At 50.4% G+C, this 26,133-nt stretch overlaps 1 protein-coding gene across 1 annotated transcript in view; it reads right to left on the reverse strand.

Moving 5' to 3' along the window:
• Cemip (cell migration inducing hyaluronidase 1) overlaps positions 1-23,719 on the reverse strand; it is a 135,535-nt gene extending 111,816 nt beyond the window's left edge. The window contains exon 1 of the mRNA XM_004852889.3: positions 23,566-23,719. The gene's annotated coding sequence lies outside the window, so the exon portion shown is untranslated. The remainder of the gene's footprint in view (positions 1-23,565) is intronic.
• Positions 23,720-26,133: the final 2,414 nt, after the last annotated feature.

Genomic DNA, 26,133 nt, shown 5'->3' on the forward strand with positions numbered 1-26,133 from the left:
GGATTTAATTCCTGGAAATAGCTGGATATCCCTTGAAAACAGAAAGAAAGTAGATGATCGAATAGTATAGAGTGTGGTATACAGTGTGGTATAACTAAAGATTGGGCATTGATTTCCTTCTAGGCTTATAATCTAGTTTAGAAAGCCAATCCAAAGGGCTTTTCAAACTCTCCCAAGCAGCTGCTCAATAGGTCAGTTGTACTAAATTTGACTACTGCTCTTTCTTCTACCCCTTGATCTAGGTATATGAATAAGATGGAATTCTGTAAGTATTTAGTGAATAAGTGATCACGTGGACAAAACCATTTCCATTTCCTCTTGCCTTGAGGAAGATTCTTCTCCTGCACTGCCCCACACTCAAGCACTAACGTGGGCTTTCTTCCAGATGTGTTTTGTAGAATCAGAGTCAGAGACCCCTGTAGACTTAGTCTTAGGCTCTGGAGTGACTGGGGAGCCCCTTGTAATGAGGGAGAGGCTGCACACACTCCAGCACCCAGGGTTACTTTAGTGACACCTGGGAACAGCCCAGGTCGGTGACGCCCAGGTGCTGTCTGGCGGGTTCTCACCATATGATAATTAGTGGTGGAAGAACAGAGTCACCACATGGTGCCAGTCGGACTGGAGATGCCAGCCTCATGCCTGCCAGCAGATGCACCATCCAGACCTCATCTTTGCCAGCACCCACAATCAGTTGTTCTTTAGCAGTGTGAAACAAGGAATAGTCCATTAGCCAGCATTTGCATTTTTCTTCAGTTACATATTTATAGCAATAGGCTTAATCAAATAATGCATTAGAGGCTCAAAATCAGTTCAGTATTAAAAAGTGAGAAAACAGATGCATGAAGAATCAAACAATGGCCCTTTATATACAAAATCCAATAAATCAAGACACTCTCAGGAGACATAAAACAGCAATAAATCTTTTTTTCCTGTGAAGCCCCACATCAGGCTTTTAGATTTAGTGTACTGAGTTCATGTTGACAATTTAGATTTTATTTAAGTTAGAATTTTGTTTGTAAATCATTTCTAAATTTGTTTTAGATTTACAGCTGTAGAAGACCTAGAAGCTGCAGGAATTTGTACCTGATTTTATGTTTGCATATGTTTAAATAATATCATAGCAACGGTAATTTAAGTCAACACTGGCCATCCTTGGGAATGTCTTCCCTTAAAGAGAGGCTGCATCTTCCCTCAGTAAGAGCAGTGGTGCCCCTGAACTCACTAACCATGGCAAACCACATGAGCCAAGCCTGGACTTGGCTGGCAACTGTGCTCTGCAAACCCTGAACTCAGTGCTGGGCTGGGCCTGTGGTGTGGCGAAGACATGGCTCAGGAGGTGATGTGAACCTGAAAAGAAGGTCTACTTGTTTGCATGTCTGCTTTGTAAATATTGTCCCGAGCTGAGCAGGAAGGGGCAGGTTTCAAAAAACACCCATAATCATCTTCTGCTGTGTGTTTCTTTGGTTTGGACCTGACTCCCAGAATGCTAGCACCCTTCCGCAGCCTCGGCAGGCCATGAGGCAGACTGATTTTCTCCAGGGCTGATGCATCTGATTTTATCGGAGTTCAAAGCTTGTTCCTTGAGCTGTTTAGGCAAAAATCTGCCTCTCCTGCTTTCATGTGGTTGCAGGAGCCGGGGTGGGTAGGATAGGTGTTGCTGCAGGGATGGGCCGTGTGCTAATTAAGCAATCCCAGGGCAGTCACGACAGCTCTCCATGGAGCCAGAGGACTTGGCCTGGGCTCGGTTTCTCTGGAAACTCAGGCCCAGCTACAATCACACATCCCTTTTATTTGTCCCCTGGTTTAGATGCTTTGATGAGAACTCTGTCCCAGCTTATTATTGGCTGAAGAAAGACTTGGCTTTATCCTAAGAGGAGAACTTTTCTCTGACATCACAGTCCTTCCCAGAGGTTTTGTAATTTTCACCTGACACAAAGAATCCCAGCTGCCCACTGGGAAAGACACATGTGCTTCAAGCAAGTCCAGTCATGCGTGGGAGTCAGCCTCTGGGTGTCAGGAGGGATTAGTGCTGGACCAGCATCCTTGACCTCGAGTCAGAGCTGGAAGGAGCCTAGAGGCAATCTGGCTGCAGAAACTGAGGCTCAGGAAAGCCATCTGTCTCAGGCCACACAAACATTCCATGTTGAAGCTTAGGAATCCTATGCCTTCATCCAAAACTTAGCATCAAATCACAAGGGTGTCCTCAAAAGCAGGAGACAGTCTTATGCATTCCCTGGCTGGGAAGCAACATCATTTACCAATCAGGTACCAAAAAGGCACCGCGGTCTACAGCTGTGGAGGTCAGAGTGTTCTAGTGCCCATAAGAGATCCGGAATCTGGCTGATGCTGCATGGGCTCACAGAGGTCCAAAGATGGTCACCGACTACCAAAGAAAATGAGCCAGAGGCAAAGCGAGACAGACCTGAGCTCAAGCAGCAAGCCTCCCACCCACGGAGAAACCGTGGGCCTTAGGACAGTTGCCCAACCTCACTGGACAGTGCAGACCCCACCTCATGGAGCTGTTAAGAGTCTGAGGATGAGCGCAAATACCCGGCCCAGGGTCTGAGCATCGCCCCCTCCACTTCCACCATCTTGCCTTGCAATCCATGGACCTGTTCATTGCAATCGTTTGCTTCTTATAAAATCCTTATTTGAAATGAAATGAAACTTTCATGGCTTACAATTTCCTAATCTAGTCCCTGAAACTTTGGATCAAAACGGAACCACATCTGTCAGGAGAACAGCAGTCCTGCCAGGCCCTCCAGTGACCGTGACGTCCTCTGTGCCTGTCTGCAGTGGTGCTCATGCCAGGCAGGAGTGCAGCACCTCTGACTTCCGCATAGACAGGTGGACAGACCCCACAACCTTGTGCCCCAAGGGAGGTTCTGCACAGCTTAGGGGCACCTATGATGTGAAGTCTGTACATCTTTGGGGACCATCCCACCTCCAGGCAAGAGCAAGAGGCAGTAACTTCTGCTTCCTACCTGAGGAAATGCAGAACGGGCAGTGGGGACAGGCGCAGGCCACCACTGAGCAGAGGAGTCCTCCCCTCTCCCAAATCTGTGGGGAGTACCGGCAAGGAACAATGGTACCCAGGAGCCATCCTGCACAAACAGTCTATGCAGTGCAATTGCAAAGTGCTCCATGCACGTGCTGGAGCCAGCCCAGGGCTGAAGCCTGCATGGGCACTTCTCTGTTCCAAGTACCTCTGCCCTACACAAGAACCAGAGCCTCGCCCTCCTCTGGCTTCTTTGTGCCAGACAGGCCATGCACTTGTGTCCCTTTTTCTGTGCAACCACAGAGCTCCAGGATTTCCAGGTGAGATCTGTGTCAGCCACAGCACTTCACATACATCTGCTCATTCAGCCCCCAGGGTGACCAAAGCTTCGTGACTGTGATTGACCTCTATTTTATAGTAGGAAAACTGAGGCTCCATGAGGCTGAGGAGTAGTCAGTAACCACAAAGCCTGTGTGGGTAGAAACAAGATGTGGACCTCAGTCTGATTCCAGAGCTCACAAGCTCAGCCTCCTTGTTCTGCTCCCTCCTTCCCTGGCCCCTGTTCTGGACTTGCTGGCTACACCACTCCCATCACCACTGGGAAGAAAGAGACTGAAGAGAGGCAAATGCCAGCCCAGGTAGTGCTGTTAATGCTCTCAGCATCTGCAGAAACAGTGAGAACTGGGAAATAACCAGGAAGTGCTGGGTTCTGGGGGGCTTCATCACCCTGCCCTTGGCTCCCCTCCCCAAGCCGGATCAGGCAAGATTCAGAGGTGGCTGAAACGTCAGCTCCCTATAGAAGCAGAGAATCCCAGAAAGGTTTTTTCATAGAGAAGATATAACTCCACAACCACAAGGTTCTCTCCAAGATAAAGGCAGTGGACCAGGGTATGCTGGGGGCTCTTGATTTGAGTCTACATAGCCCTAATCCGTGGCCCTTTATCATTTGTACACTTAGAACTTAATAGTGAAATCCAAAATTACCCTAAGGAGAGAAAGCTTTGCCAGTGATGGTGAGTTAGGTCCACTTTGAGAGAGCACGCAGAGGTAAAACAGAGGCAGAACTAGCTCCTCATAGGAACCCGTGGGAGCCTAGGAAACAGGTGCCTCCACTGGGCTATGCAGTTCCAAGAGTGCACTGCTCGGCATACTGGGGCTACCTCTGTCCACGAGAGAGGCACGCTTCCCTGGGGAGACCCAGCAGGGTGCTGGCGAAGAGCAGAGAGGGAGGGGAACGGCCCCTTGCTCTTGTGCTGCTGCTGTGGATGGAGTGCTTGGGTCTCCCCAAACGTCATGTTCGACTGTACTGCCTCCTCTGTGAGGGAGTGAGGCCACAGGGTGAAGTCCTCCTAAGTGGGACAAATGCTCTTAGGAAAGCATTCCAGGGAGGGCCCCTCTTATCTCTGCCTCAAAAGGACACGAACAACCCGAGATGACAATCTACATCCCAGAAGAGACCCTCACCAGAACCCATCCAGTGGGCGCCCCGACCTCAGACTCCCAGCCCCCAAGACTGTGAGCAGTACCATTCTGTGGCTTATGGACTATGCAGTCCATAGTCCCTCATCACAGCTCCCAAACCAAAGAGACCATAGCTCTGATGGAGGAGCCCAGTTCCCGCTCGCCACTGTTCTGCAAAGCCAAGAATTGTCCCCGCCACTGTGCAAAAAGGAAAAGTCGGGCATGGGAATATCAAGCTGCCTGACCAAGTCCACACAGCAAACTCGTGCCAGAATCTCAAACCCAGGATCTCTGACCCCAAAGCCATTGCTATCTCAGTCACAGGAAGCTGGGCATGGGGACATGTGAGTGATCTTTCAGGACACTCCCCTAATTGGCAGATTTATTTCTATCACTTAAAGATGAGCAGAGAAGCAGAAGGAACTGACCCAGAACTGTAGGAAAGTGATGTCACCATTCCAGCCAGCCCACACCCCATGGTCATTATTTTAAAAGTGATGAGACCATCCATGGAAGCTGGTGCTGGAGCCGTTCCCCTGTCAACAGCCAGGCGTGTGGGCAGGTCCTCTGGGGGCTGCATTCCTGGCACTGGGGGCCAGGGCGGGAGCCTCATCTGCCAGGGCTGCCCACGCCTGGCTGAAGGCAGAGGTGTTGGGAAGGCTGGAAGGGCCAACTGGCTGCTCGGGGCTCTGGCCCTGCCCTGCAGCCTTGAAAGCTTAAGCAGGCTCTGGATATGCAGCCAGGATTCTGCATGTCCCCTTCCCACTCCACACGCCTGTCCCCTTGGGCACCTCCATGCTCACCTCGTGCCTGGCCATGGCACTCAGAGGTAGATGGTCAATGTAGCCAAGATTAGCCGACACTCAGATTCTAGTACCAGGCCATGCTGGCAGAACTGGGACTCAGACAAATGGGTCATGCAATGTGACAACAGGTCAGGACGTCCAAGTGCAACAATACTACAGAGGAATTCTGTCCAAGGTGGGTGTGGTGGCCTGATCACAAGATGGCCCATTCCTTGCAACCTTCCCTCCTCTCCCCAGATCCTCATCCTCTGCAAAAGGCAGAATCTCAATCTCCTCCTTTTGTGTAGGAAGCGGACTTGCTTCAGCCAAAGATACAGCGCTGAGTGGAGAGATCCAGGCCTCAAGAGGCCATATATGCTGTTCCTCTCTCTGACAGCAGGGTATCAGTTTCCTTGGGAACAAACCCAGGCTACTCTATTGGCTGAGAGAGTCACATGGTCCAAGCGCATTCATCCCATTGACAGATTGCCTACTGATGCCAAACATGTGAGTGAGGCCATCCAAGGTCAACCAGCTTCCAGCTGTCCTGCCAATGAAATGTAGACCCAGCAGCCAGCTGAGATCTGCCAAGCTGTCTGGATCAGCAGAATCAGCAGGCTGACCACAGACCAATAATAAATGGTAGTTACTTAAACCACTGGCTTTGGTGCTTTGTTGCACAGCAATAGCTTACTGATACAGAAAAGGAGAGTTACGGAACTCTCCACAGAGAAGGGGATGCTGAACTAGGTAAAGAGGAATTCGCTATAGCTTGCTGGATGATTAGGCAGAGAAAATGGCACTGGAAAGAGCAAGATGGTAAAAAGCAGCATGGAGTGACAGGTCCTGGTGTGTGTGTGTCTGGAATTCAAAGCCTAAGGGAGGAGCAGCTGGACCACACACCAGAGAGGAAGGTGCTGCCTGGCCAGAGTGGCCCATGCACCAGGTTGAGCTGTTTCTCCCATTCATCCCCAACCTCTGCCCCTGCAGCCTCTCTTTACAACAGGCCTTTGGAGAGGTAACAGAAGGGATCAGTGAAATGCTTTCCCTATACCATGTACTGAACCATTTCTAACATGACCAGAGACGGTGGAAATACCACTGGCCTCGGGGAGCTGCTTGGAATGAAATCTCCTCTCCAGCGTCCGTAAAGGTCTTGGAACAGACGGTTGGTAAGGGCCTCTAGAGAATGACTATAGCATGTATTTGTGAAAGGAAAGGCAGGATGAGAGAGATGACATGACAGGAGGGTAAGGCTTTCCCAGGACTTAATTAAGGAGAACTACCAGCAGCCTAAAAGAGCTCCCTCCACCCAGGCTAAGTCTCCTCGAAAGCAGGGGCTAGGAAAGGCAGCCACATTTGCCATTCATTCATTCATTCATTCACAGAGAGAGCAGGCGACAGCCTGCAAGGCAATAACACAGGACACCAGCCCTGCTCTCCTCTCACTCCAGGTCCAGGCCAGAGTGGACAAGATCCACGTACACCACACCTCTCAGGGGACGGGAGGATGGCAGTGAGCCCAGGGGCCTCTTCCCCATGGCAGGAGCAGCTTCTGCACTGTGAGTAAAGCCTGCATGAGGTCCCACTGCACAGGAGAGAGCACACACGGGGCTCAGAACTGGCTTTGCTCCAGGCCCCCTCCCAGAGCCTGGGCTGAAGGTGGATGGAGGAGGAGACAGAACAGATGAGGCAGCAAGAGACAGTGCCTCTCCCAACCAGCTGCACAGAGACAGCCTGACCTGTGTGGGACACAGCAGTGGCCCTAGTGTCACCACCTAATCCTCATTTGGCTGCCGCAGAGGGGCTGGCCTGAGCTGCTATGTCACAGGTGCGCCCACCCGGATCTACTGAGCGGCCACTCTGGTGTGGGCCCAGAGGGTCAGATAATGTCAGCCGCATTCCTGCCACACTGGCCTTATCATAGCCCTGTCACCTTCCCCACTGCTCACTGGATCAAATAGGCTGTTCCTGGCAGCACAGGTGAACAGATGAAGGAAGACTGTTCAAGGGAACTGCGCTTGGATAGCAGGTTAGAAAGTCGGAGGGAAATGGAGTTATAGTGACTCCTTCATCACGACCGGAAATAAATTCCACACTTCTCAGCCTTTTGGCTAAGATCAAGTGCAGAAATAAATTCCAGGCAGGTCAAAGAATGTAAAAATCAAGCCACAGACCATGAGAAGACTCTAGAATCGTAGAGTGATAAGAGAAATCAAGATGCACATGATCTACAGATTAGACTGCATGAAAATATTTCACATACTTTACAAAAAAAAAACCAAAAGAGAAAAATGGGAGAGAGAGAGAGAGGTACAAATATGGAAAGAGATCACAGCTATTGAAAAAAATATGAATACCTCATACACAATCATATGATGTGAATAGAAAATTCCAAAGAGAAACGAAAAAAACCAATAATTAAGCACATAGGAGACTTTTCAACCTCACGAGGAATCAAGCTTAAATCATCAGCTGTAACTTTCTCACCTACTAAAAATCATTTTTAATGTTAATAATATTGAATATTGGTGAAATAGCACTGGTATAAACAACTAGTGCTCATTCGGATAAATCTTTGGGGATCATGTAGATGGGGAACCAAGAATATACACATATCTTCACCTGTTTAATCCATTTCTAGGAATTTTTCCTATGCAGGTCAGCTAAAATTGAGAAAGTATTACATATAAAATGGTTATTTTAATTTTTGGTGGGGGGAGAGGGGTTGTTTGTTTGTTGTTATTTTGCAGTAGAGGTCAAACCTAGGGGCCCTCTACCACTGAGCTACATTCCCAGCCCTTTTTGTTTTTCACTTTGAGACAGGGCATCAGTAAGTTGCCTAGGCTACACTCAAACTTTCGATCCTATATCAGGCTCCCCATTGGTGGGATTACAGGGGTGCGCCACCATGTCCAGCTCATTTTAAATTTTTAATAGTAAAAATTCAGGAAGGAATTTGATGTCCTTTTACAGCAATTAAAATGATAATTTTGGAAACTGAGGCAAAAACTTTTAAATGTTTATGTTCGAGGTAAAGTTATATCAACACTATATAAAAATATTCAATAATAATACTTGGAAAATATTCACCAAAATTCAGACCATGGCTACCTTGGGTGTTAGAGTTATGGTATTTTTTTTCTTTTTATACTTTCCGATTGGTAAAGAAATATAGTTTTATTACCTAAAAAATAGAAAAAGCATGTTATATGCATGTACATGTAACCTGTATGCTCTTTATAAAAAAGTAAGACAACACCTCCCCTGAGCACTCTATCTTCTCCAAAAGCTGCAGAAGCAAGAGGTTCTGGACCATGGCTGGACGGCAAGCTCACCCCTAAGGAATGCATGGATGGATGGGTGTCTCTGTGGTGGGCTCCTGTGCTGGGGACTCCCCTGCATGGTGAGCTAGTTATAAAGGCTGCGTTCTGCTGCAGTATTAAGAAGTCTCCATTGTGCAGGTTCCTTTCTGCTCACAGCTCCTTTAAGGCACCAGGTTGTCTCATCTCCTTAGCCCACAGGGCCCTGCTCTTATCAACAGACAGATTCCTACCGCACTTTGTAAGGTTCAAATCAAGGATCCATTTTCCCAAGACTCAAGGAGTTCTCCCACTTTTCTGCCCCCAGCCCTGTGCCTTCTGTGGACATAGCATATATTCTCCTCCTTCCTTCACATGACCACAACCACCCCACCCCCAGACTGGAGGTGGGAGCCCTAATTACTGAGTTTCATATCCTCTGTGTCTGGAGTGGTGTAGGTGATTAATACTCGTTTGCTGAATAATCGGTCTAAGCAGATGCAGTATCTCATGGTTTTATTGATTCCTGACAGAGTGTCTCTGAGCTTTCGAGCCCCAGTAGCTTTTTCGATAAACAGATCAGACTGACAAACGTCTGGGTGGCTTATCACACACAGAAGTGGGACTCAGAGCTCGGGCCAGAGGCCTGTGAGAAGGACGTCTGTCTAGAGTACCCACAGTCTGCTCGTTCATTTCCAGGCAGTCTCCTGCGGAGCACATCTGGGGTTCCAAGTTGTCAAGCAGAGTTCTTCAGGGTGAAAGACAGCCCTACCACAGCCGTGTTCACTTCGAAGCACTCTCCAGTCCTGGATGTGATCCACAAGGAGGAGCTAAGTCACACTTCGGAGAAAAACCCTTGCTAAGTTCCATGTAAACGCCTTCTGAAAAGTTTGTTGGGGACAGATATTTTCTGGTACAGATGTGTATCGTGCCAATAATAGATTGCAAAATGGATCAGAAGTAATTTTGTAACTTACTTTCCATTACAGGCAATAACTAAACAAATCCAGTGTATTTTTAAATAACTGATTTTTAAAAAAACAACAAGTAATGCGTGTTGGAAAGGTGCGAGGTCTCTAGCTCAGTCACCCTAGGTCCTGGTGCAGGTGTCCAGCCCCCTCCCCTGATCTGGATCAAGTCTGTCTCTCGGCTCTGTGCACTGAGTCTCCTGGCCTCCCTGCCCTCATGCCCACCCTGTCTCTGTCACAGGGACACTACCGCAGCCTCCTCTGTCCCCTGCTTGCCCATTGCTGACTGTCGCCTATGGACTCCTCCCTCACCCACATGAGTCTGATGAGAGCAGGCAAGGAATCCTTTAAATTCAGACATCAGATGATGTTACTGTCCTGCTTCCAGCCACGGGATGACTTCCATGGCTTTGAGGTGAGGTGAGATGCTGCCCAGCCTCTCCTTTGCCCCTCGCCCTGGCATCTACTCCCTGTTGCCTGGCTCCTCACCTTACTTTCTGGCTTCAAAGCTCCATCTTGGGCCCCCTCCACACTTGAGTGCCTGGAGCATCCACCTTGGGGTGTATGTTTGATAGCTCTGTCCTGCACTGTCCTTCCCAACCCAGGGCTCAGTCAAGCAAACTCTGGGACATCATGAGGTGGCCTTAGCACATTGCCAAGTGAGAGGATAAATGAGTGAAGGGCCAAGGCAAATAGAAGAAAATCTGGTTACAAAGACAGTCAGATGGAAGTGACCACAGGCTAAGGATCCCTAATCCACAACACTTGGGACTTGAAGGATTCAGATTTTAGAGTTTCTCAGATTGTACTGGAAGTGCATCTCTAACCTGAAAGCCCAAAATCCAAAATGCTTCATCATCCGGAACTTTTTGAGCATCATGTCGGTTCTCAGGAAAGGTTGGATTAGGGGGTTTTAGATTAGAGGTGTTCAACCTGTCACAAAGTTGGAAACTCAGTCTGACTTGGTGGAAGGTGGGAAGAGGAGCAGCTCCTGACCCAGGGCCATGGGGAGACAGCTCCAGCGGGGCCTTTCCAGAGGCCAAGTAGGGCTGCTAGGCCACTGCCACCTGTCCCTAAACCAGAGAATTGTGATAGAGAGCAAAGAAGCAGAGACGAACAAAGGGTCTTTGTCCCCAGGCTGCCCTATCATTCAAATCCCCAAACCAGGAACATACTTGGTAATACTCTGACTCAAAAATAAAATGATAAAAAAAATAACGTATCTTGACATGAGCATTCTTCTCAAGCCCAGAGATTACAGTAGCGCTAATAAAGCTGTAATTAGCACCCATTTAGGATTTGGGGTAGAGAAGCCCAATTACCCTTGGTACTTGTTTACCCTCTGTCCCACTCACCAGGATTGAGGCCCGAGTTTCCCCAACACAAGTTCCACGGCCTCACCCAGCACTGTTGTAGACCCACAACGCACCTGGCTACAGAGGAGATCTTGACAGTGCCACTGGCTGGCTCTGTTTGACCCAGTTTGAGTCAAACCCGTTTGACCTTGGAATACACCAAAGATCAAGGCAGGGCTGCCCCCAAGAAAGACATTTTAGCAAAGGCTGTCTAAGCTTAGGTTTTCAAAACCATAATTAGCAATAAATTGTTCTACTCCCATGAGTAACCCTCCCTGTGGGAAAGAGTCCTATAGCTGCCCTCCCGGTGGGTGAGGCTGAGCCCCTGCCAGACACCTCTCAAGGGATGCTAGGTATAACTACCTAAAAGAAAAGCAGGTAAGAAACTCTGAGGTGGGCCGGGGATTTAGCTCAGTTGTTCCGGCGCCTGCCACACAAGCTCAAGGTCCCGAGTTCGATCTCCGGTACCAAAAAAAAAAGAAACTCTGAGGGTGCCAGGCTACACAGGGACCTGGCAGGAAGCAGTCACATTCACCTGCTGCCGCCCACAGACAGCGGCTCCCCACACTCGGCCTCTGTGTGGCGCTCAGAGCCAGGCACAGAGACTGGAACAGATCTGCTTTTCCCATGTTCTCAGCACATTTGCATCCGAAGTCAGAAATTTTCAAGTTCCTTTTCTCTACTTCCTACTAGTGCTCCTGAGGCATGAGTTTGTATCTCAAGGCTCTAAAGTGAGAGGGCTTGTTCTGGAAGTCCCCTAACGGCATCTGCTAGCCATGTAGCCTTGAGAAATCACCCAATGCCTCAGTTTCCCCATCTGTGCAAGGGAAAGCAGGGAAGCAGCGCCCATTACACAGGCCTGCAGAGTCCCAGGCGAGTGCCAGCATGGTCTCAGGGGCACAGGGCAGCCCTGCCTACAGGACAGCCCTCCAAACACTTCCATGATGTCACCTCCCCCTGCAGGTGAGCTGGAGGACAAGTGGGCCAGTGCCAACTCTCTCCAGGAGCCCTGGTTGCACGCTTCGAACCAGGTGTGGAACCTTTCCTGTGCAGGAGACTCTGGAGCACACAGCAGGCCCCTCAGGTGGGGGCTCCAGGGCCAGCCACTGCCCACCATTTGCCAGAGTCAACAATTCCCCTGGAAGTGGCAGCACTGCCGCCTCCACTTAAAGAGTCTGCTCACTCGATCAGGTGCACTGGGCAGAGGCAGAGATGTGACGCTATGTAAATCTAGTAGGTATCGACTCACAACTCCAAGAAGTTCACCATGTGTTAGCGCATGTAGTACTCAGAATATTACACAAATATCCCATCTCAGAGGATAGATAGGCCACTAAGGCATAGAGAGGAGAAGCAACTGGTCCAAAGTCACACGGCTAGATTTATCACTCGATCTGCTGGGCTCCAAAGCTCACCCACCACTGCACCTGCTCCAACATTCTATAACCCAAGGCTAACAGAAGCTGCACAGCCTGAAGTGGATGGGGAAGGAACATGGACAACAGTTTACTTTGCAGTCAACAAATGCTCAGAGAGTCCCTCCTGAAATACTTCCTGGGTCCCAGTCTGGTTTTTCCATCTTGGGGACATCCGAGATATGAACACAATGTGCTTCTGTCAAATGGCAGACCCAGGCCTCTGTGGCCTCTCTCTCCACTGGTTCCTTGATGAGCTTTTTTAAGCTCAACTTTAAGACCAAGTACAGCTCTGGGTGCCCAGGTGGCACTAAAGGAGTATTTATGGATAGATTTTGTTCACTGAAATTGCCTAGATGCCTAGTTACAGCTATAGTGTAGATGAAGACCAAAGAAGGCCACCAGGGCACCTCCAGATGCAGCGGCATTTGGAGTTTGTCTAATCTACTAAGCTTTTCCAAAATGCATCTTTCATACTGACCCTTCCTTTCTATATGAAAATTCTGTCGCTTTACACCATGTTTCCTCCTCTGCTGTTGCTGTAGGTCAAGTTAGAAATCAGCTCAAGAATTTACGGAGGATTTCAGAAAATTTAAAAAATCATCCCAGCTTACAGAACATCAGCAGAGGCCACAGGATGAATGCTGCTGTCCCTGCCTTTAGCCTGGACACAGAACACAGGGACACATCAGTCCAGAGGGACAGCGTGACACAGGGCTTGGGATGCTGAGCCTCAGAGAAGCCTTCCTCCAAGGCTTGAAGCTCTACTTGAAGAGGGATAGAGCTCACGTCTGCAGTGACCTGGGCCTCAGATGCCCCGAGTGTTTCTGACTTCATGTTGTCCTTCTTGAGCTCTGTCCCATCTTGCTGTGGTACCAGTAATTCATCCCAGGTAATCCAGTTTTCCTCCATGCCTGTGGATGTGAGCTGACCCCAGCAGCCAAAGAGAGAGCTGGGATTCTAGGTACATTTCCTGCCAAAAAATGCTACCCGTGGGAGGAAGAGCACAGGGCCAACCCAAGCCACCTGCCACCAGAAACATCAGCCAAATGTCTGCTCCTGCCTACACCCTCCCGTATCAAAGCCCAAAGCTGCTGATTTCAAGGCTACACCCCTTGACTCCACCATTGTCACCTGCTCCACCTTTATCACCTCACTGCAACCAGAGCAAACTCTCAGACCTCCAAGTATTTGCTTTCTAGATTCTCTGCATCTCATGCAGGATCTTCCTTCCTTCCTTGCCCTTCCCTCCCTGCCTGAAAATTGCACTGAACTCCAAGGCTCTGTCAGCAATCACTTTTTCCTTATCAAGTCTGCAGGGCTTCCACTCAGCTTTGTTCACACCCCTCTCCCAGTGCAAAATGTAGGGTCTGTCTGTCTCTCTCCCCAGCTGCACTGCAAGCTTCTCCATTGCAGGGAGGTATGATAGAGCCCTTTGTAATCCTGAGTGGTTAGAAAGAATCAATGAATCAACAGTGCATGCATCTGACCTGCAATTAATCCTCCAATGACATTACAATGAGTAATAATATTCCCTAAACATGCTTTCCAAAGAACAAGAATCAAGAGACATCAGTCATTACTAAGAGCGTGGACTTCTGCATTCACACAGATCTGAGTACCTATTCCAACTCTACCCCATCAAGCTGAATGATTTCACAGGGTCTTCTCCACCTGCAGACTGGGACAGTGGCTGGCTCAGGGCTGTCAGGACAAAGTGAGGTGTAAAGCTTCTTGCACCCGTCTCGATTTTGAAGATGCACAACAAACACTGCATGTCACAAAAGACACTGGGGATAAGACAGGCCAGAGGAGTCCGGGCTCAGAGGTGGCCAGCACTTTCCAGCTCCCTCCCATCCCCAGGGCAGAGTTCACAAAGTCAGCATGACATTCATTCCACTGAGAGGTGTATGAATATATGCTTGGCCCAGGACCCATTCACATGTGTATTTAAGAAACATTTGAGCTCCTGCTGTGTGCCATCCCTTGGGAATCAACAGAACATGACAGAGCCTCTGATTTGATCCAAGTTTAGATCCTGCCCTGAAATGAAGAAAGGGCTGCGGGGTGGATTGGGAAATGGCTGAGAAAGAAACCACCTCCTGCTGAAAGAATCCAGAGCCCCTGTACCACATGTCCCTGAATGGTCACCAAAGGGTCCCACATGGGGCACATGACTTTCAGATCATCACTCTGGCCCACTCTGTTCTGCTCCATTCCTCTGTGATGTTCTCAAGTAACCTTAACTGAGCAGCAGCTCAAGTTCATGCTTATGAAGCAGATAAAATAGGGGCATCATCTTTTCTGCATGTCCAAAACAGCTTCTTATTTAACATAACTGTACATGAGGAAGTTTAAAGGAAAAATGAACTTCCCTAGATGCTCATTCTCAGAAAATTCCAGAATATGTTGATGGGTTATTCATCGGTAACCATCTGACCCAATGATTTTAAAATCTAAAACAGATTCCAACACATTCTCAGCCCCAGCACATATACAACCCTCAATTATGTGATGGGAGGAATCTCCACGTGGCTTCGAAGCTGTGAACTCAACAGACACTACTGAGACTGCCTAGCCTTCGTGGTTTCGTAAAGCCCTTAAGGCATGAAGAGAGCTGGTAGATGGAAGTCTCAAAGCTCAAATCCTACCACTGCTTTCTCTTTCACTACCAGGAGCCCAGGTGAGAAATCTGATGGGCTTGGTGGCTTCTTATGTCCCGGATACAGTGACATACCAGCTCAGTAGAATCTTCAAAATGTTCTCCCATGGAACACCACGATTCTTTCCTATCCAAAAAGCAGGTAAGGGGGAAGGAGGAGGGAAGCTTTGGACTCTGAACCCAAAGAGAACTCAGAGTCCTCTCCAAGTTTAAATCAACCTTTAGCTCCCCTGAAGGCATGTTTGCCCTCTCCCAGGTCCACATCTCTGTGTAGGAGACCTGGCAGCACCAACACCCATGATAAAGACTTGGCCTCCACTGGAATGAGCTCTGAATGGGCATTTACCAGGGTAGAAGTGAGGCAAGAGGCATTCACTTTGGGTGCAAAATTAAATAGGGCACCCCACTAAAACCTCAGCTATTAACATAAATATTATTATAATGCAATGTTTTAAAGATCAAAATCCGTGCCCCAAACAATCCATGTTGAACCAAATATCAAACTCCCAGATAGAGAGGGGTCAGTATTACTGATTTCCTTTCTGCCTCCAGTGCCTGTTTCCTTGTGTCCCCAAGGGGCCCAGAGCCACTCAGCTGGAAGCCCAACTCAGCTATGTGCACGGGCAGAGGGAGAGAGAAACGACCAAACTCACTCATGGCTTAGCAATGTTGGTGGAAAACGTTTTGCTGAGTAACGTGGAAATGGATCTGTACCATATGGATTAAATTCCTCTGAAAATAAACACGATTTTTAAAGGAAGGAAAGGAAAAGTACTTAGCCACTATGTTTGAGGTTTTCCTGCACCCAAACCTCTGGAAAATGAGCATAATATAAATTACTCAGTGTCTGTAATACGTCTTTGAAACAGGCTTGTCCTAAACCACCGACTTATTTAAAACAATATTTTTTTCATATTTCACCAAACCTGCTCCCTTCTGCACTCGCCCTGGGCTCCTCTGTTCTGTTCTTTATGGAAGGAGGACAGCTTTGCACACCCACACAAGTGGGGCCCAAGGGGCTCAGGGGACCACACTGTGGACAGTTGTCACTACCACGTGGCATGGACGTGTGTCCTCTAAGGAAGGCAGGTGGCTAGAAGCCAGGCAGAAGCCAGGCCACACTGCTCCACCTCTGTGGCCTTGGACATTAATGTTCACGTGTCCCACAGCAGATGTCACCACTGCCCCTTGGGAGGAAGGGACATAAGGCAAGGTGACAGCCACCAGCTAGACCCCCAGAAAGATGGTGCCATGGGACTTAGGAAACCAGCATCTGTGGTCACCCATGCCACAAGGCCAGGACTGTGTACAAGGGGTGATCAGCATATACAGTGTGTGCTTAAATTTTAAAAATTGATCACAGTAAAAGACACATTGCCATTCATGCCCCTCAAACACACTTTTCCCATCACTCTTTCCACTTCCTGAGGCAGCTCTTTTGTGTCTTTACAAGGTGTTATACAAAACTATGGTGAATGCTGCTGCCAAGTGCCATTCAATGGAAAAGCAGGCTCGTAAAAACATTACAGTACATCCTTATCCACCATATTCACCAGATCTGGCACCATGCAACGTCCTGCCTGGTTCTTCCCCAAAGTCAAAATGACCATGAAAGATAAACATTTTGAATCAATTCAGGACACCAAGACAGCAACAACAATGCAACTAATATGCTCACAAAAGACTTCCAGAACTGCTTCAGAAAGTGGCACGAGCAATGGGATAAGTGTATTCGAAGCAATAGGGAATGTTTTGAGGGGGATGAATGACAATGTGTCTTTTACCGTAATAATTTGGAATTTAAATTTTTCAATCACACCTCACAGTAGCAACCTAATTAATTAGGGCCGAAGGCAAAGCCTTCGGGAGTCAGGAGGGTTCAGAGTTCCAAGCACAATGGTGATGCCTGTGGTGTAAATGTCCCTCAGATAGAAACCCTGCCCAGCCCAGCAGGGGGCCCTGGGCAGCTCCCCCTCCTAGAGGGAAATCAGGCCATCTTCCCAAGGTGGAGATGCTCCTGAGCTCTCTGCATTCAACACGCCTCGCTTCTGTCCTGTCCTCTTAAATCTTCACAAGATTGTGCTGTGGAGCTGGCCAGGCCCATGGCCCTTTCATGGGACCAGGACCACCCATCATCAAGGTAGGCTGTGCTCCAAGGTTGCCCTACTCAGAGTACCAATTTCTTCCTTTGGGAGAACTTTGTGGGGGATGCACAGAAGTTACCACTGTGACCTGCAGCTCAGCTCTTCCAAGTCTGGCCCATCTGCCTCAAGCTCACCTTTAAACCCCACTTTTGAAAACATCCAATTTGACAACTTTCCCTTGGAAAGGGGCACAAGGTCCTGTGTAGAATGTGTTGACTCTTATATCCTGGAAATAAATGAATTCTTTTTCCTTACCAGCTTTTCAGAATCTGAAAAGTCCTAGGAGGTTTGAGAGTGATTGACAAGCTGAAAATAAAAAGCCTATTTTTGCAAGATGCTCACAGTGCCACTTCCCTCCTCCCATGCTGAGTTTTACAGACCAGCACCCCACCGGCAGGCCTTGCACCCCAGTTTTGTTATGGTATCACACAGAAGATAACTCTGGTTGCAGGTTTTTGAAAATTGTTGGCACACCCGAAACAGCAAGACCTCGGAATATTAAAAAGACACAGCAAGGGAGATGAAAATAAAACTAAGATAACACTATTAATATGACCGCCAAGAGCAAAACAAATGATGGAGACAAAGGTTTTCCAGCTGCGTGCTGGGAGCCCACAGAGCCCCACGGAGCCCCTTGGCTGCCTCAAGAGAAAGATCCACCCCTTACCCCCAAACATAAATGCTTTCTGTTTGCCTTGTAAATTGGATTGAGTCAGATTTTATTGGAACAAAGCATTTCATGGTTAAGGTGATTTTTAAACCACTGATCCAAGAGACTGAAGGCCCCTTAGAGCTACAGCTGCCTGAAAGACTTGCTTCGGTCTCCATAGGTAAGAGAGTTTCCGGGGGCCTGGAAAGGTGAGGAGCTTCAGGCACCCAAGAGGACTTAATGCCTCTGATCTCTGTGTGCAACGCCTTCTTCAATCACCATATCCCACCTTTGCCTAAGCTAAGACTTCATGGAAACTCCCGGTAATCCAGCCAGGCTTCTACCCCATCCTCCTTCTCCATGAGCATCAGGGATCTCTTCTAGCTGAGTTATCTTCACCTGTGTCCCACTGTCCTGGCCACCCTCACATTGTTAGGCAACTTCTGACTTTGATGTTTGTTGCCCCAATAGAGATGGGGACCCTGATTCAATTCCAACTCCCCAGTGGCTAATTCAGAGCCTGCCACATGGACGATCTAAAATGTGTCCTCTATTTTGGGCTGCTGTATGTGGTGGTGGATGATGGAATTTAGCGACACACCTGTAGCCCGGCTCCCAGAATACATCTGTGATGGCCAGTAATGTGGCAGGGTAGGGGCTGAGAAAGATAATGTGCCTTAAATTTCATCTTCAGGTTGAAAAACAAAAAACAACTGTGATCTTTTCAAGTCAAGAAGAGTTGTTTAAATGTAAACATGCATTTTCAATGTCTGGGAGCAGAGTTAGATGAAATTCCCCAAGTGATCTCTTAATACCACCAAAATTGCATTCAAATGCCTCTGCCAGGCAAAGATAAATTGCCACTTGCACAATGGTCTTGCACTTAAAAGTAACTCGGTCTGGAAAGCTTTGAAAATTTATTACAACAGGGAAAAGGGAAAGCTTAAAGTGGTTCAAGATATTTAGTCTACTGATAAGACAGCTTAGGAAGGACAATAATTATCTCCAAGAATTTGAAGGGTCATTATAAGGTCATTAAGAGCGTGTAAGCCAGCTGGAAGGCATCAACTTGGACATCAAAAGTTAACTTAAATGACACCAAAATGAGTTAGAGTCAGAATCACAGAAAGTCAGTAGCCATGTAGGTCCTTGCTACACAAAGGAAGCGTCAGAAGGAAGCTTGTTAGAGATGTAGACGTGCGGGCCCAGCCTGCCGCAGCCAAACCAGAACTTTCCCTTAACCCTCCAGTCCCTCTGGCTTGTTTGCATATTCAGGTCTAGGAAACAGGGTCTAACCTCACCTCTTTGTTTTACAGGTAAAGAAACAGAAAATCAGAGGAGCCAAGGTATCTGTACAAGCAAGGCAGCTGGTCCAGGGAGGGAGCAGAGTCACAGCAGCTGTCACCTTTAATCCAGTCCCCAAGGGACACTCCAATGGCTCCCACCTCCCCTGACTGGTGGGCCACAGAAAGGAAGTCTGTGTCCTGCCCTCAAAGCCACAGTACCATTCTCAGTCCCACCGGCTGTGTCCATGTCTTACAGCCAGGGAGACTCAGGCCAGAAGCATGAACTCCCAGCACAGACAGGGCCCAGGAAGCAGGCTGCTAAGCAGGCTGGCACCCCCCCCATGCCATCTGAAATGGGAGACAGCAGTGGGTGCTCTCCATGCCAGAACCACCGGGCTCTGGACATGCCTTTCTGTAACAGACAATGCCTAATGGCTAAGCCCTTCAGCAGACAGCTGCGAGAAAGGAACACCTAGGGTTTTCAAAAGCAGTTGTCTGCTCCATGCACTTTAAACTCCAGTTGTATCTAAACCCATGTTACAGCTGCCCTTGCAAAAGGCTCAAAGCTAAAGCTCAGCCATTTCCCAAAGCAAGGAGACAGGCTGTCCGGGGCTGCAGATGGGCCCTGTGGGAGTGGCCCTAAGCCAAGAGGGCCTGCTGTGCTTCCCAGGCCGCCGTCCTGCAGGGTGAGAAGGGAAAGATGCCTTCTGATTCCTGGAGCCACACTGAGCCAGGGCTGAGCCCTAGGAAATAACAGGAGTAGGAGTGCCATGCTCCCTCTGGGTGGGCATTGTGCTTCCTGGCATCCAGGGAACTAAGCAGGCAGCAAATGTATATTTGATGGCATTTCTCTGCAAGCCATCTCCCTTCCAAAGACCCCAGCTAGAACAAAGCCTGGCACAGGGCAGACTGAGGAAAAGCGCGGCTGTGAGGCCTACCAGAGAGGCTGGGAAGGCCTCAAAACCTTAGTAAGTCGCCATGATAGCCATCACATCCCCCAAGTTTGGAGAGTCCACACATGCCAGACTTTCAGGAGGAGGGACAGACCCAGCTGAACAGCTGGCAAAACAGTAGAAAGGAACACAGTACTGATAAGTCTCCCCCAGTACCCATGGCCTCGCCCAACCTCCCATCAACCCAACAAGATAGAGGAGAATACAGATCTGATCCTTTGCTAGTCACTGTTCAAAGGAGGCTGAAACTGCCTGCATAACATGATGTAAAAAACAGCATTAAGGAGACAGCTGACACATTATCCCGATCAGATCAAACATCTGGGCATTTGCCACTGGGTACAAAGATATATGCATCCCAGACTTTTCAGAGAGCTGGGATCTTGTGGATGCAGCCCACAGGCATAACTTTATTCCCTTTTAGGAACCCAGCTTACAAACTTGCATTTCTCTCTTGAGCTACAGCTGCAAATGCAAAACGAATTTAATCCATCAAGAAGTACTTCTCTGCCAATACCACAGAAGGTACTAAAAGGGAGTCATTTACAGGGCAGACTTCAAAGGAGGCTGAGAGAGACGAAGCTCACCCCTCTCATCCTGCTGGCCATTCTCACTGAATGCTACTACTGACATTTGCTCTGTGTGTCCTGGGGACTTAGACACCACTGCAACTGACTCGAAGTCACAGGACCCATGAAGAGCTCCTTTCTTCTGCTCGACATTTCCTACCCACATGGGCCCTGCTTTCCAAGAGTGTCCTGTAGTTCAACCATTTTCTTACCAGAAAGCCACAAGGATGCTGGAAACTGAAATCTGCATGCAATTCTGCTGAAGAAAGGCAAGACTTCAGCTCAGGCATGAGCTCGGGTCTTCCTCCTGCTCCAGTCACGTCACCAGTAGAAGAAAGTCCCAGGAAGACCCCAGAATCTGATTGTCCTTTAGCTCAACTCCTTCCAGAAGGAGGAAGCAAAGAGTCCTTCTGATCTATTAAGGGGAAAGAGAGAAGGAAAAGCTAAGGCTACTGAATGTGAAACTGGTAGACATATACACACACAGGCATACACACTATCAAAGGGAAAACAGCTAACTGGAAGGTTGGGTACTTTATAAGTGCATTATCCCAGTTTCCATGGTGTGTCATTTACTAGATTTCTACCAGACAGAACTCCTAAATGCAGAGCTCTAGGGGACTTTCAAATCCAGCTGGAACCAAACAATGTGATAGAGGGTGCTGGCCAGGATCTCACAGTTTGGTCAGTCTCAACACGAAGGACTATGCTTCCTCCTCAGGGACAATGGCCACTCTGGGATCTCCTAGATGCTCCTGCCTGGTACCTTAACCCACATTTCTTCCTGGAGAACCTGGCTTTGGAGGCCAGACTGCAGTGACTCCCAAGAGCACTTCATCCCCAGGCAGACAAGGAATCTCCTGAAAGACCTTGCATTCTTCTAAGAGAAAGGCCCAGAAGAATGATCATCTGAATCTGAGGTCTGTGATAATACTTTGAAAGTGACTTACTTTTTTTCCCTCCAAGTGGTACAGGCAGAAAAGACAGCTGACCGATTTGTTGCATATAACAGTTCTTCCATTTATCTTCAAGAATATTCTCAGCACTGTGATCAACTTCAGCATTTTCATCCATCCCATCAACAGGTTCTCAAATGTGAAAATAAAGTAGAGATGGAGATGGAGTCCCTACTGAAGAGTGAGCAGGTTAGGAGAGAGGGCAGAGGGCTGGTGAACACAGTTCACAAGAAATACAAAGCTGTCTTTAAAACATCCCTGCTATCAGCCCCATCGTATAAGACGGCTCAGTGCTCGGCACTGGGTTAAAAGCCTTACAGCGTGCTAATTAATTCCCACAGCAGCCATGAGAGGCAGATTGTAGTACCCCACCTTACAGACACAGAAGCAGGCTCAAGAGTTTAACTGACTCTTTTTTTCTCTCCACAGGCTGGCATCAACCACACATAGAACTTCTCAGTTGCAATTTAAAACGCAAGATGCACAAGAAAAATGGTTCTCTCCAGTGTTGTTTCTCACTAGAGGGAGATGTGTCACTTCGTGCACAGATTAACCAGCCCAGGTTTTCTCACTGTTTCCAAGTAACCAACTTGAACAACGCTACGCTACGGGGCCAACCAGGAGTCCCTGGGAGCTGCTTTAAGAGCATTTTGCACTTCATAGGAAACCATAAGGACTAGAAAACAGTATGGTTGCTTTTGAAATTGCATTCAAACACACAATTGTAAATTCATTCCGTTTGATTTCTTCTCCATTTGTGTTATTCACCGTGAAATTAATATGTGCTCCAGATAGCACACTTATTACAAAGTTCAATAAGATGAAACACATGACCCTATGTCCTACACAGAAACGTCTGGCATCGTCTCACTGCCCCGGTCAGATACTCAAGGGTCGCACCTTCAGCACCCCGAAAGGGTCCTTGTAGTGTCACAGAAAGGCCAAGGAAGCCCCAGGTGATGCCCGGAGGTGCTGTACAGTCTGCTGCAGGCTGGGGGAGGGAGAACAAGACACAAACCGCAGCCTCTCCCGTGCCTCCTCAGTGGTTTAGTGGTACATGGGGATGGAATACCGAGGCACGCGCAGACTGTCCACCTCTTCCTCCTTCCCAGCGCCCCAGTGCCCCGCGTCCTGGGAACAGCGAGTGACTCCACAGACCCAGGGCCACAGACCCGCGTGGAGGAAGCGGCTGGGAGCTGTCCATGGTGGCGCGGAGCCTGGCACGCAGAGAGCCGCCGGCTCCCTCCCCGGGGCGCGCCGGGAACGCGCTCCTGACCGCGGCGAGGGAGAGAGGCCCGAGTTCCCCTCTCCCCGTGGGGCTGAGCCAGGCGCTGGCGCGCACATCAAAGGTTTAACTCGGAAAGGGAGCCCTTACCTGCGCAGCGCTGCTCAAGGAGCAGGACTCCGAGCCTCGAGCCTCGGCGCCGGTGGGTGGCCGGTGCGCTCCGGACCCTCCTCGTTTCTCGCCGGACCATTCCACAACGTCGCCGGCTTCGTTCCCCGGGCGGGGAGCTGGAGTCTGGCCACGACCCTGGCTGCGCCCCGCCAGGACGCTGTCCTTCCGCTTCACCCGAGGCCACCCACTTGAGCCGACCGGTCTCTGCCAGCGACCTCCGAGCCTTCTCCGCTGCCAGTCTTAGGGTGGCAGCTTGAGTATCAGCAGGGGCCCCAAGGCCATCGACGTCCTGTGGTGCTCGCGCGGCGCGGAGAGGCGGAGGGGACCCCAGGGGACGGCGCGGAGCTCGAGCGGGGAGCAGACCTGTTGCAGCCACGCTCCGGTGCGCACCCGCGGCCCCTCGCCGGGCTCGGGCGGACCAGCCCTGGGCCTCCTTCCGAAGGGAACTAGGCAGGCAGGGCCTTCCCCAGGGGTCCACGCTGCTGGGGACCCCGCGCCCCTACACTGCCGCGCGCACCGAACCCCCGGGTTCAGGGAGACCCGCAGAGGACAGCGGCAGACTCATGGACACACGGACAAGCGGACGGCACGACAAGGGGGACCAGCAGGAGTCGTGCGGGGACGCGGGACCCCCCCATCCATCCCTGACAACCCTGGCCCGCTTACCTCCGGGGCGGCGGCTGAGGCAGTGCGGCGCCTCGCAGGAGCAAGCGCAGAGATCGGTGCAGCAGGCGCAGTGAACTCGGCCTGGAGATCTGGGTTCAGTCCCCAGCCTCGGTGGCACCTCAGCCACTAGGCTCCTGCTCTGCTTGAGCTCTCCGCCTCCCGGCCCGGACGCCGCCTTTATAGCGCTTGGCAGGACCTGCCTCGCCCACTCCCCGCCCACTCCCCGCCCCTTAGCCCCCGCCAGGAGATCCGCCCTATCCCCGAACGCCGGGAGAGGGCGCTAGAGCCCAAAGGAGGGGAGAACTGCCTGCCTCGGCCGCGGGGTCACAGCAAGCGGGGCGGCTCTGAGTTTCAGAATCCTTTTCTTTTTAAACTCATGTCTCCCTCTGGCTCAGCAGCTCCCCCGAAAGAAAGATGAAACCGTGGTCTGGAACTATAGTCAGACACGCCAGAGGGCAAGGGTCCCAGCCTCTCTGGGCCTCAGTCTTCACATCAGGAGAGTGGGTCTTCCTGGGTCGAGAAGATGTTGATCAGCTCAGGGAAGTATGGGCCCGCTCAGGAAGTTGGGGTGCCAGGGCTGACCTCCGGATCAGAGACAGGCCACTGTTCTCAAGAGCAAGGCAGAGGAGCGGCTAGTGACGGTGCCTTGTGAGCAGCGCCATGGGAAGAGCCCACAGGAAGCGTCTCACAGAGTCTAGAGCCCATGCCGCCTCGAACTTGCTGTGTGATCTCCTGCTTGCCACTTCCTCTCTGGGCCTCTGGGCAGTTTGGGTTTTCCCGTCTGTTTCATTTTAATCTGCAAAATGAGAGGTTGGGGGCCGGCTCTCTGTCCCTCTTCCTGGAGCTTCTCCCGAGCCTGTCCCCAGGTAGCTGCAGTCCTAGCGTCCACTCTTCCTCCCCTGCCAGCGTCCTGTAGGCACCAGCTTGGCCTACATTCTCGGCAGTGCCCACAGGCTCTGGAACCGACAGGTGGGCCCTGGTGCCAACCTGGAAGGCTTTGTCCAGGTCTTGGGCTGGGCAGCAGCCTTGGGCCCCTCCAGACCCGAGGGAGCAAAACCCTCTGCCCCCAGCCCTGTCTGGGAAGCTGGTCTTCCTGCAGGAAGTGATCAGGAGTCTCTCCCCTTCCCACCTTCCTAGGAAGTAACTTGAGGGGCTCTGGGGCAAGCCATAAGCCCTGCCTTGTGTCTCCAGCCAGACAAGTGGAGCCTCCCCAGTAAAGTGCCACTTGGGCCTCACACCCGACTCCTGGCTGCTTAGCTTCCTAAGCAACCCCAGACACAGAACCCTCACCCCAGCCTTGGGCCTGAGTGGCACACGCCCAGCCTTGCCAGTGGAAGTGTCCCCTCTGCTCCAGCAGGATTGGAGGCCACATGCTGTGAGCCTGGAGTCCAGCTGCAGTGCTGAAGACAGACCGCGGCCAGGGGACAGAAGTCACGGTCACCCTGTGCACGTCCCAAGTATCAAGAACAGTGCCCCAGGGGAAGGCAATGCTGCAGACACGCAATTCTCCAGGCAGCTCTGCGCTCAGCCATGTCCATGCACCCTCGAGGTCATGCTTTCAGGATGAGTATTGGTGACAGTAACCTGGTGGCCTTCCACCTACCGCCCAGAACCCAAGGTCTTACCAGTGCAGACCAGAGCTGCTCGGAAGAGGGAGCTTCTTGGTCCTTGTCAGGATGTCTTGAAGACTCCACGAGAGGAGATATTGTACTCAGGGTGCCACCTGCCGCCCAAGAACTGCACCCGTGCCCTCCCCCGTGTGCTGTGGAGCACCTTCCTGCTCCCTGCTGCCACAGGCCGTCCAGGCCTGGCACTTGGAGGCTGCTGGCCAGATTCCAGTCCACCCCGCACAGCAAGGGCCACCATGCTCCACCTGCTGATCGGCACAGCCCGCTCCCTGTCCCCCTGCGGCCTGCCCTGTGGGATCTGAAAGGCTGGGCGCACACACCTGTGGCTCCGCAATCCAAGCCTCCAAATCAGACCTGGTTTTCCAGGAAAACCTTGGAACCCAGGAAGCAAGGAGAGCTGCGAAGCCAGATGCCGAGTGCGCGGCTGACCTTGAGGTTTTAGGCAAACCGGGCAAAAGGAAAATCCCAGACATCCCCATCCTGGGAACCAGGGTTCAGGAATCCCGCTCATATTCACATTCCGCCAACAGGCGTCGCGCTTGCACACTGAGCCAGAGGCCGGCACCAGACTTCCGGGCTGGAGCCCCGGGAGTCGGGATCTTCCGCAGGAACTGGGCTTGGACTCTGCTTCCCTGGAGGCAGATGGAGCCGCCGGGCTAGGGAGAATCGAGGGGAGCGGCCTCTGTCTTCCCGGGAAGTTCTGCGAAGGAACTTGGGGCGGGCGATCATAGGAGCCAGCTCCACTCCTAGCCCTCTGCCTCTTCACGCTGCTGGTCCCCATGTGTGCACACTGTGCTCAGGACCTTCATGTCATTACTTTCTCCTTATTGCAGAAATCATATGTATCCTCTTGTAAAAAACAGAAAATTCAGAAAATGAGCAAAGGAAAAAAGACTTTTCGTGTAATCTATGTACATTACAGAAAACTTAAAATATAGAA

Source organism: Heterocephalus glaber, unplaced genomic scaffold (genome assembly GCF_053883595.1).
Source record: "Heterocephalus glaber isolate CG9 unplaced genomic scaffold, H.glaber_assembly_v1.0 deba00001531, whole genome shotgun sequence".
Classification (NCBI taxonomy): domain Eukaryota; kingdom Metazoa; phylum Chordata; class Mammalia; order Rodentia; family Bathyergidae; genus Heterocephalus; species Heterocephalus glaber.